Below are 12,037 nucleotides of genomic sequence, written 5' to 3'. Positions count from 1 at the left end.
GACTAGGTATCTACCACCCCACTACCACTACCAAATTAGAGCCACAATGGAGACTAGGTATATACCACCCCACTACCACTATCAGATTAGAGCCACAAGGGCACTAGGCATCTATCACCACACTACCACTATCAGATTAGAGCCATAAGGGCACTAGGCATCTATCACCCCACTACCACTATCAGATTAGAGCCATAAAGGCACTAGGCATCTATCACCCCACTACCACTATCAGATTAGAGCCATAATAGAGACTAGGTATCTACCACCCCACTACCACTATCAGATTAGAGCCATAATGGAGACTAGGTATCTACCACCCCACTACCACTATCAGATTAGAGCCATAAGGGCACTAGACATCTACCACCCCACTACCACTATCAGATTAGAGCCATAATGGAGACTAGGTATCTACCACCCCACTACATCTATCAGATTAGAGCGATAATGGAGACTAGGTATCTCCCACCTCACTACCACTATCAGATTAGAGCCATAATGGAGACTAGGTATCTACCACCCCACTACCACTATCAGATTAGAGCCACAAGGGCACTAGGCATCTATCACCACACTACCACTATCAGATTAGAGCCATAAGGGCACTAGGCATCTATCACCCCACTACCACTATCAGATTAGAGCCATAATGGAGACTAGACATCTACCACTATCAGATTAGAGCCATAAGGGCACTAGACATCTACCACCCCACTACCACTATCAGATTAGATCCATAATGGAGACTAGGTATCTACCACCCCACTACATGTATCAGATTAGAGCGATAATAGAGACTAGGTATCTACCACCCCACTACCACTATCAGATTAGAGCCACAAGGGCACTAGGCATCTATCACCACACTACCACTATAAAATTAGAGCCATAAGGGCACTAGGCATCTATCACCCCACGACCACTATCAGATTAGAGCCATAAGGGCTCTAGGCATCTATCACCCCACTACCACTATCAGATTAGAGCCATAAAGGCACTAGGCATCTACCACCCCACTACCACTATCAGATTAGAGCCATAATAGAGACTAGGTATCTACCACCCCACTACCACTATCAGATTAGAGCCATAAGGGCACTAGGCATCTACCACCCCACTACCACTATCAGATTAGAGCCATAAAGGCACTAGTCATCTACCACCTCACTACCACTATCAGATTAGAGCCATAATGGAGACTAGACATCTACCACTATCAGATTAGAGCCATAAGGGCACTAGACATCTACCACCCCACTACCACAATCAGATTAGAGCCATAACAGAGACTAGGTATCTACCACCCAACTACATCTATCAGATTAGAGCCATAATGGAGACTAGGTATCTCCCACCCCACTACCACTATCAGATTAGAGCCATAATGGAGACTAGGTATCTACCACCCCACTACCACTATCAGATTAGAGCCACAAGGGCACTAGGCATCTATCACCACACTACCACTATCAAATTAGAGCCATAAAGGCACTAGGCATCTACCACCCCACTACCACTATCAGATTAGAGCCATAAGGGCACTAGGTATCTACCACCCCACTACCACTATCAGATTAGAGCCATAAAGGCAATAGGCATCTACCACCCCACTACCACTATCAGATTAGAGCCATAATGGAGACTAGGTATCTACCACCCCACTACCACTATCAGATGAGAGCCATACGGGCACTAGGCATCTACCACCCCACTACCACTATCAGATTAGAGCCATAAAGGCACTAGGCATCTACCACCCCACTACCACTATCAGATTAGAGCCATAATGGAGACTAGGTATCTACCACCCCACTACCACTACCAGATTAGAGCCATAATGGGCACTAGGTATCTACCACCCCACTACCACTATCAGATTAGAGCCATAATGGAGACTAGGTATCTACCACCCCACTACCACTATCAGATTAGAGCCATAATGGAGACTAGGTATCTACCACCCCACTACCACTATCAGATTAGAGCCATAAGGGCACTAGGCATCTACCACCCCACTACCACTATCAGATTAGAGCCATAAAGGCACTAGTCATCTACCACCTCACTACCACTATCAGATTAGAGCCATAATGGAGACTAGACATCTACCACTATCAGATTAGAGCCATAAGGGCACTAGACATCTACCACCCCACTACCACAATCAGATTAGAGCCATAACAGAGACTAGGTATCTACCACCCAACTACCTCTATCAGATTAGAGCCATAATGGAGACTAGGTATCTCCCACCCCACTACCACTATCAGATTAGAGCCATAATGGAGACTAGGTATCTACCACCCCACTACCACTATCAGATTAGAGCCACAAGGGCACTAGGCATCTATCACCACACTACCACTATCAAATTAGAGCCATAAAGGCACTAGGCATCTACCACCCCACTACCACTATCAGATTAGAGCCATAAGGGCACTAGGCATCTATCACCCCACTACCACTATCAGATTAGAGCCATAAAGGCAATAGGCATCTACCACCCCACTACCACTATCAGATTAGAGCCATAATGGAGACTAGGTATCTACCACCCCACTACCACTATCAGATGAGAGCCATACGGGCACTAGGCATCTACCACCCCACTACCACTATCAGATTAGAGCCATAAGGGCACTAGGCATCTATCACCCCACTACCACTATCAGATTAGAGCCATAATGGAGACTAGACATCTACCACTATCAGATTAGAGCCATAAGGGCACTAGACATCTACCACCCCACTACCACTATCAGATTAGATCCATAATGGAGACTAGGTATCTACCACCCCACTACATGTATCAGATTAGAGCGATAATAGAGACTAGGTATCTACCACCCCACTACCACTATCAGATTAGAGCCACAAGGGCACTAGGCATCTATCACCACACTACCACTATAAAATTAGAGCCATAAGGGCACTAGGCATCTATCACCCCACGACCACTATCAGATTAGAGCCATAAGGGCTCTAGGCATCTATCACCCCACTACCACTATCAGATTAGAGCCATAAAGGCACTAGGCATCTACCACCCCACTACCACTATCAGATTAGAGCCATAATAGAGACTAGGTATCTACCACCCCACTACCACTATCAGATTAGAGCCATAAGGGCACTAGGCATCTACCACCCCACTACCACAATCAGATTAGAGCCATAACAGAGACTAGGTATCTACCACCCAACTACATCTATCAGATTAGAGCCATAATGGAGACTAGGTATCTCCCACCCCACTACCACTATCAGATTAGAGCCATAATGGAGACTAGGTATCTACCACCCCACTACCACTATCAGATTAGAGCCACAAGGGCACTAGGCATCTATCACCACACTACCACTATCAAATTAGAGCCATAAAGGCACTAGGCATCTACCACCCCACTACCACTATCAGATTAGAGCCATAACAGAGACTAGGTATCTACCACCCAACTACATCTATCAGATTAGAGCCATAATGGAGACTAGACATCTACCACTATCAGATTAGAGCCATAAGGGCACTAGACATCTACCACCCCACTACCACAATCAGATTAGAGCCATAAGGGCACTAGGCATCTATCACCCCACTACCACTATCAGATTAGAGCCATAAAGGCACTAGGCATCTACCACCCCACTACCACTATCAGATTAGAGCCTTAATAGAGACTAGGTATCTACCACCCCACTACCACTATCAGATTAGAGCCATAAGGGCACTAGGCATCTACCACCCCACTACCACTATCAGATTAGAGCCATAAAGGCACTAGTCATCTACCACCCCACTACCACTATTAGATTAGAGCCATAATGGAGACTAGGTATCTATCACCCCACTACCACTATCAGATTAGAGCCATAATGGAGCCTAGACATCTACCACTATCAGATTAAAGCCATAAAGGCACTAGACATCTACCACCCCACTACATGTATCAGATTAGAGCCATAATGGAGACTAGGTATCTACCACCGCACTACCACTACCAAATTAGAGCCACAATGGAGACTAGGTATATACCACCCCACTACCACTATCAGATTAGAGCCACAAGGGCACTAGGCATCTATCACCACACTACCACTATCAGATTAGAGCCATAAAGGCACTAGGCATCTACCACCCCACTACCACTATCAGATTATAGCCATAATAGAGACTAGGTATCTACCACCCCACTACCACTATCAGATTAGAGCCATAATGGAGACTAGGTATCTACCACCCCACTACCACTATCAGATTAGAGCCATAATGGAGACTAGACATCTACCACTATCAGATTAGAGCCATAAGGGCACTAGACATCTACCAACCCACTACCACTATCAGATTAGAGCCATAATGGAGACTAGGTATCTACCACCCCACTACATCTATCAGATTAGAGCGATAATGGAGACTAGGTATCTCCCACCTCACTACCACTATCAGATTAGAGCCATAATGGAGACTAGGTATCTACCACCCCACTACCACTATCAGATTAGAGCCATAATGGAGACTAGACATCTACCACTATCAGATTAGAGCCATAATGGAGACTAGACATCTACCACCCCACTACCACTATCAGATTAGATCCATAATGGAGACTAGGTATCTACCACCCCACTACATGTATCAGATTAGAGCGATAATGGAGACTAGGTATCTACCACCCCACTACCACTATCAGATTAGAGCCACAAGGGCACTAGGCATCTATCACCACACTACCACTATAAGATTAGAGCCATAAGGGCACTAGGCATCTATCACCCCACGACCACTATCAGATTAGAGCCATAAGGGCACTAGGCATCTATCACCCCACTACCACTATCAGATTAGAGCCATAAAGGCACTAGGCATCTACCACCCCACTACCACTATCAGATTAGAGCCATAATAGAGACTAGGTATCTACCACCCCACTACCACTATCAGATTAGAGCCATAAGGGCACTAGGCATCTACCACCCCACTACCACTATCAGATTAGAGCCATAAAGGCACTAGTCATCTACCACCCCACTACCACTATCAGATTAGAGCCATAATGGAGACTAGACATCTACCACTATCAGATTAAAGCCATAAAGGCACTAGACATCTACCACCCTACTACCACTATCAGATTAGAGCCATAATGGAGACTAGGTATCTACCACCCCACTACCACTACCAAATTAGAGCCACAATGGAGACTAGGTATATACCACCCCACTACCACTATCAGATTAGAGCCACTAGGGCACTAGGCATCTATCACCACACTACCACTATCAGATTAGAGCCATAAGGGCACTAGGCATCTATCACCCCACTACCACTATCAGATTAGAGCCATAAAGGCACTAGGCATCTACCACCCCACTACCACTATCAGATTAGAGCCATAATGGAGACTAGGTATCTACCACCCCACTACCTCTATCAGATTATAGCCATAATGGAGAGTAGGTATCTACCACCCCACTTCCACTATCAGATTAGAGCCATAATGGAGACTAGGTATCTACCACCCCACTACCACTATCAGATTAGAGCCATAATGGAGACTAGACATCTACCACTATCAGATTAGAGCCATAAGGGCACTAGACATCTACCACCCCACTACCACTATCAGATTAGAGCCATAATGGAGACTAGGTATCTACCACCCCACTACATCTATCAGATTAGAGCGATAATGGAGATTAGGTATCTCCCACCTCACTACCACTATCAGATTAGAGCCATAATGGAGACTAGGTATCTACCACCCCACTACCACTATCAGATTAGAGCCACAAGGGCACTAGGCATCTATCACCACACTACCACTATCAGATTAGAGCCATAAGGGCACTAGGCATCTATCACCCCACTACCACTATCAGATTAGAGCCATAAAGGCACTAGGCATCTACCACCCCACTAACACTATCAGATTAGAGCCATAATAGAGACTAGGTATCTACCACCCCACTACCACTATCAGATTAGAGCCATAAGGGCACTAGGCATCTACCACCCCACTACCACTATCAGATTAGAGCCATAAAGGCACTAGGCATCTACCACCCCACTAACACTATTAGATTAGAGCCATAATGGAGACTAGGTATCTACCACTATCAGACTAGAGCCATAAGGGCACTAGGCATCTACCACCCCACTACCACTATCAGATTAGAGCCATAAAGGCACTAGGCATCTACCACCCCACTACCACTATCAGATTAGAGCCATAATAGAGACTAGGTATCTACCACCCCACTACCTCTATCAGATTATAGCCATAATGGAGACTAGGTATCTACCACCCCACTTCCACTATCAGATTAGAGCAATAATGGAGCCTCTACCACCCCACTACCACTATCAGATTAGAGCCATAATGGAGACTAGACATCTACCACTATCAGATTAGAGCCATAAGGGCACTAGACATCTACCACCCCACTACCACTATCAGATTAGAGCCATAATGGAGACTAGGTATCTACCACCCCACTACATCTATCAGATTAGAGCGATAATGGAGATTAGGTATCTCCCACCTCACTACCACTATCAGATTAGAGCCATAATGGAGACTAGGTATCTACCACCCCACTACCACTATCAGATTAGAGCCACAAGGGCACTAGGCATCTATCACCACACTACCACTATCAGATTAGAGCCATAAGGGCACTAGGCATCTATCACCCCACTACCACTATCAGATTAGAGCCATAAAGGCACTAGGCATCTACCACCCCACTAACACTATCAGATTAGAGCCATAATAGAGACTAGGTATCTACCACCCCACTACCACTATCAGATTAGAGCCATAAGGGCACTAGGCATCTACCACCCCACTACCACTATCAGATTAGAGCCATAAAGGCACTAGGCATCTACCACCCCACTAACACTATTAGATTAGAGCCATAATGGAGACTAGGTATCTACCACTATCAGATTAGAGCCATAAGGGCACTAGGCATCTACCACCCCACTACCACTATCAGATTAGAGCCATAAAGGCACTAGGCATCTACCACCCCACTACCACTATTAGATTAGAGCCATAATGGAGACTAGGTATCTATCACCCCACTACCACTATCAGATTAGAGCCATAATGGAGACTAGACATCTACCACTATCAGATTAAAGCCATAAGGGCACTAGACATCTACCACCCCACGACCACTATCAGATTAGAGCCATAAGGGCTCTAGGCATCTATCACCCCACTACCACTATCAGATTAGAGCCATAAAGGCACTAGGCATCTACCACCCCACTACCACTATCAGATTAGAGCCATAATGGAGACTAGGTATCTACCACCCCACTACCACTATCAGATTAGAGCCATAAGGGCACTAGGCATCTACCACCCCACTACCACTATCAGATTAGAGCCATAAAGGCACTAGTCATCTACCACCCCACTACCACTATCAGATTAGAGCCATAATGGAGACTAGACATCTACCACTATCAGATTAGAGCCATAAGGGCACTAGACATCTACCACCCCACTACCACTATCAGATTAGAGCCATAATGGAGACTAGGTATCTACCACCCCACTACATGTATCAGATTAGAGCGATAATGGAGACTAGGTATCTACCACCCCACTACCACTATCAGATTAGAGCCACAAGGGCACTAGGCATCTATCACCACACTACCACTATAAGATTAGAGCCATAAGGGCACTAGGCATCTATCACCCCACTACCACTATCAGATTAGAGCCATAAAGGCACTAGGCATCTACCACCCCACTACCACTATCAGATTAGAGCCTTAATAGAGACTAGGTATCTACCACCCCACTACCACTATCAGATTAGAGCCATAAGGGCACTAGGCATCTACCACCCCACTACCACTATCAGATTAGAGCCATAAAGGCACTAGTCATCTACCACCCCACTACCACTATTAGATTAGAGCCATAATGGAGACTAGGTATCTATCACCCCACTACCACTATCAGATTAGAGCCATAATGGAGCCTAGACATCTACCACTATCAGATTAAAGCCATAAAGGCACTAGACATCTACCACCCCACTACCACTATCAGATTAGAGCCATAATGGAGACTAGGTATCTACCACCCCACTACCACTACCAGATTAGAGCCATAATGGAGACTAGGTATCTACCACCCCACTACCACTAGCAGATTAGAGCCACAAGGGCACTAGGCATCTATCACCACACTACCACTATCAGATTAGAGCCATAAGGGCACTAGGCATCTATCACCCCACTACCACTATCAGATTAGAGCCATAAAGGCACTAGGCATCTACCACCCCACTACCACTATCAGATTAGAGCCATAATAGAGACTAGGTATCTACCACCCCACTACCACTATCAGATTAGAGCCATAATGGAGACTAGGTATCTACCACCCCACTACCACTATCAGATTAGAGCCATAATGGAGACTAGACATCTACCACTATCAGATTAGAGCCATAAGGGCACTAGACATCTACCAACCCACTACCACTATCAGATTAGAGCCATAATGGAGACTAGGTATCTACCACCCCACTACATCTATCAGATTAGAGCGATAATGGAGACTAGGTATCTCCCACCTCACTACCACTATCAGATTAGAGCCATAATGGAGACTAGGTATCTACCACCCCACTACCACTATCAGATTAGAGCCACAAGGGCACTAGGCATCTATCACCACACTACCACTATCAGATTAGAGCCATAAGGGCACTAGGCATCTATCACCCCACTACCACTATCAGATTAGAGCCATAATGGAGACTAGACATCTACCACTATCAGATTAGAGCCATAATGGAGACTAGACATCTACCACCCCACTACCACTATCAGATTAGATCCATAATGGAGACTAGGTATCTACCACCCCACTACATGTATCAGATTAGAGCGATAATGGAGACTAGGTATCTACCACCCCACTACCACTATCAGATTAGAGCCACAAGGGCACTAGGCATCTATCACCACACTACCACTATAAGATTAGAGCCATAAGGGCACTAGGCATCTATCACCCCACTACCACTATCAGATTAGAGCCATAAGGGCACTAGGCATCTATCACCCCACTACCACTATCAGATTAGAGCCATAAAGGCACTAGGCATCTACCACCCCACTACCACTATCAGATTAGAGCCATAATAGAGACTAGGTATCTACCACCCCACTACCACTATCAGATTAGAGCCATAAGGGCACTAGGCATCTACCACCCCACTACCACTATCAGATTAGAGCCATAAAGGCACTAGTCATCTACCACCCCACTACCACTATCAGATTAGAGCCATAATGGAGACTAGACATCTACCACTATCAGATTAAAGCCATAAAGGCACTAGACATCTACCACCCTACTACCACTATCAGATTAGAGCCATAATGGAGACTAGGTATCCACCACCCCACTACCACTACCAAATAAGAGCCACAATGGAGACTAGGTATATACCACCCCACTACCACTATCAGATTAGAGCCACTAGGGCACTAGGCATCTATCACCACACTACCACTATCAGATTAGAGCCATAAGGGCACTAGGCATCTACCACCCCACTACCACTATCAGATTAGAGCCATAAAGGCACTAGTCATCTACCACCCCACTACCACTATCAGATTAGAGCCATAATGGAGACTAGACATCTACCACTATCAGATTAGAGCCATAAAGGCACTAGGCATCTACCACCCCACTACCACTATCAGATTAGAGCCATAATAGAGACTAGGTATCTACCACCCCACTACCTCTATCAGATTATAGCCATAATGGAGAGTAGGTATCTACCACCCCACTTCCACTATCAGATTAGAGCAATAATGGAGCCTAGGTATCTACCACCCCACTACCTCTATCAGATTAGAGCCATAATGGAGACTAGGTATCTACCACCCCACTACCACTATCAGATTAGAGCCATAATGGAGACTAGACATCTACCACTATCAGATTAGAGCCATAAGGGCACTAGACATCTACCACCCCACTACCACTATCAGATTAGAGCCATAATGGAGACTAGGTATCTACCACCCCACTACATCTATCAGATTAGAGCGATAATGGAGATTAGGTATCTCCCACCTCACTACCACTATCAGATTAGAGCCATAATGGAGACTAGGTATCTACCACCCCACTACCACTATCAGATTAGAGCCACAAGGGCACTAGGCATCTATCACCACACTACCACTATCAGATTAGAGCCATAAGGGCACTAGGCATCTATCACCCCACTACCACTATCAGATTAGAGCCATAAAGGCACTAGGTATCTACCACCCCACTACCACTATCAGATTAGAGCCATAAGGGCACTAGGCATCTACCACCCCACTACCACTATCAGATTAGAGCCATAAAGGCACTAGGCATCTACCACCCCACTAACACTATTAGATTAGAGCCATAATGGAGACTAGGTATCTACCACTATCAGATTAGAGCCATAAGGGCACTAGGCATCTACCACCCCACTACCACTATCAGATTAGAGCCATAAAGGCACTAGGCATCTACCACCCCACTACCACTATTAGATTAGAGCCATAATGGAGACTAGGTATCTATCACCCCACTACCACTATCAGATTAGAGCCATAATGGAGACTAGACATCTACCACTATCAGATTAAAGCCATAAGGGCACTAGACATCTACCACCCCACTACCACTATCAGATTAGAGCCATAATGGAGACTAGGTATCTACCACCCCACTACCACTATCAGATTAGAGCCATAATGGAGACTAGGTATCTACTACCCCACTACCACTATCAGATTAGAGCCATAAGGGCACTAGGCATCTATCACCCCACTACCACTATCAGATTAGAGCCATAAAGGCACTAGGCATCTACCACCCCACTACCACTATCAGATTAGAGCCATAATGGAGACTAGGTATCTACCACCCCACTACCACTATCAGATTAGAGCCATAATGGAGACTAGGTATCTCCCACCCCACTACCACTATCAGATTAGAGCCATAATGGAGACTAGGTATCTACCACCCCACTACCACTATCAGATTAGAGCCATAAGGGCACTAGGCATCTATCACCCCACTACCACTATCAGATTAGAGCCATAAAGGCACTAGGCATCTAACACCCCACTACCACTATCAGATTAGAGCCATAATGGAGACTAGGTATCTACCACCCCACTACCACTATCAGATTAGAGCCATAATGGAGACTAGACATCTACCACTATCAGATTAGAGCCATAAGGGCACTAGACATCTACCACCCCACTACCACTATCAGATTAGAGCCATAATGGAGACTAGGTATCTACCACCCCACTACCACTATCAGATTAGAGCCATAATGGCACTAGGCATCTATCACCCCACTACCACTATCAGATTAGAGCCATAAAGGCACTAGGCATCTACCACCCCACTACCACTATCAGATTAGAGCCATAATGGAGACTAGGTATCTACCACCCTCTACCACTATCAGATTAGAGCCATAAAGGCACTAGGCATCTACCACCCCACTACCACTATCAGATTAGAGCCATAATGGAGACTAGGTATCTACCACCCTCTACCACTATCAGATTAGAGCCATACGGGCACTAGGCATCTACCACCCCACTACCACTATCAGATTAGAGCCATAAAGGCACTAGGTATCTACCACCCCACTACCACTATCAGATTAGAGCCATAATGGAGACTAGACATCTACCACTATCAGATTAGAGCCATAAGGGCACTAGACATCTACCACCCCACTACCACTATCAGATTAGAGCCATAATGGAGACTAGGTATCTACCACCCCACTACCTCTATCCGATTAGAGCCATAATGGAGACTAGGTATCTCCCACCCCACTACCACTATCAGATTAGAGCCATAATGGAGACTATGTATCTACCACCCCACTACCACTATCAGATTAGAGCCATAATGGCACTAGGCATCTACCACCCCACTACCACTATCAGATTAGAGCCATAATG

The sequence above is a fragment of the Salvelinus alpinus genome, chromosome 6, assembly GCF_045679555.1.
Source record: "Salvelinus alpinus chromosome 6, SLU_Salpinus.1, whole genome shotgun sequence".
NCBI lineage: Eukaryota > Metazoa > Chordata > Actinopteri > Salmoniformes > Salmonidae > Salvelinus > Salvelinus alpinus.
This window is presented reverse-complemented; position numbering follows the sequence as displayed.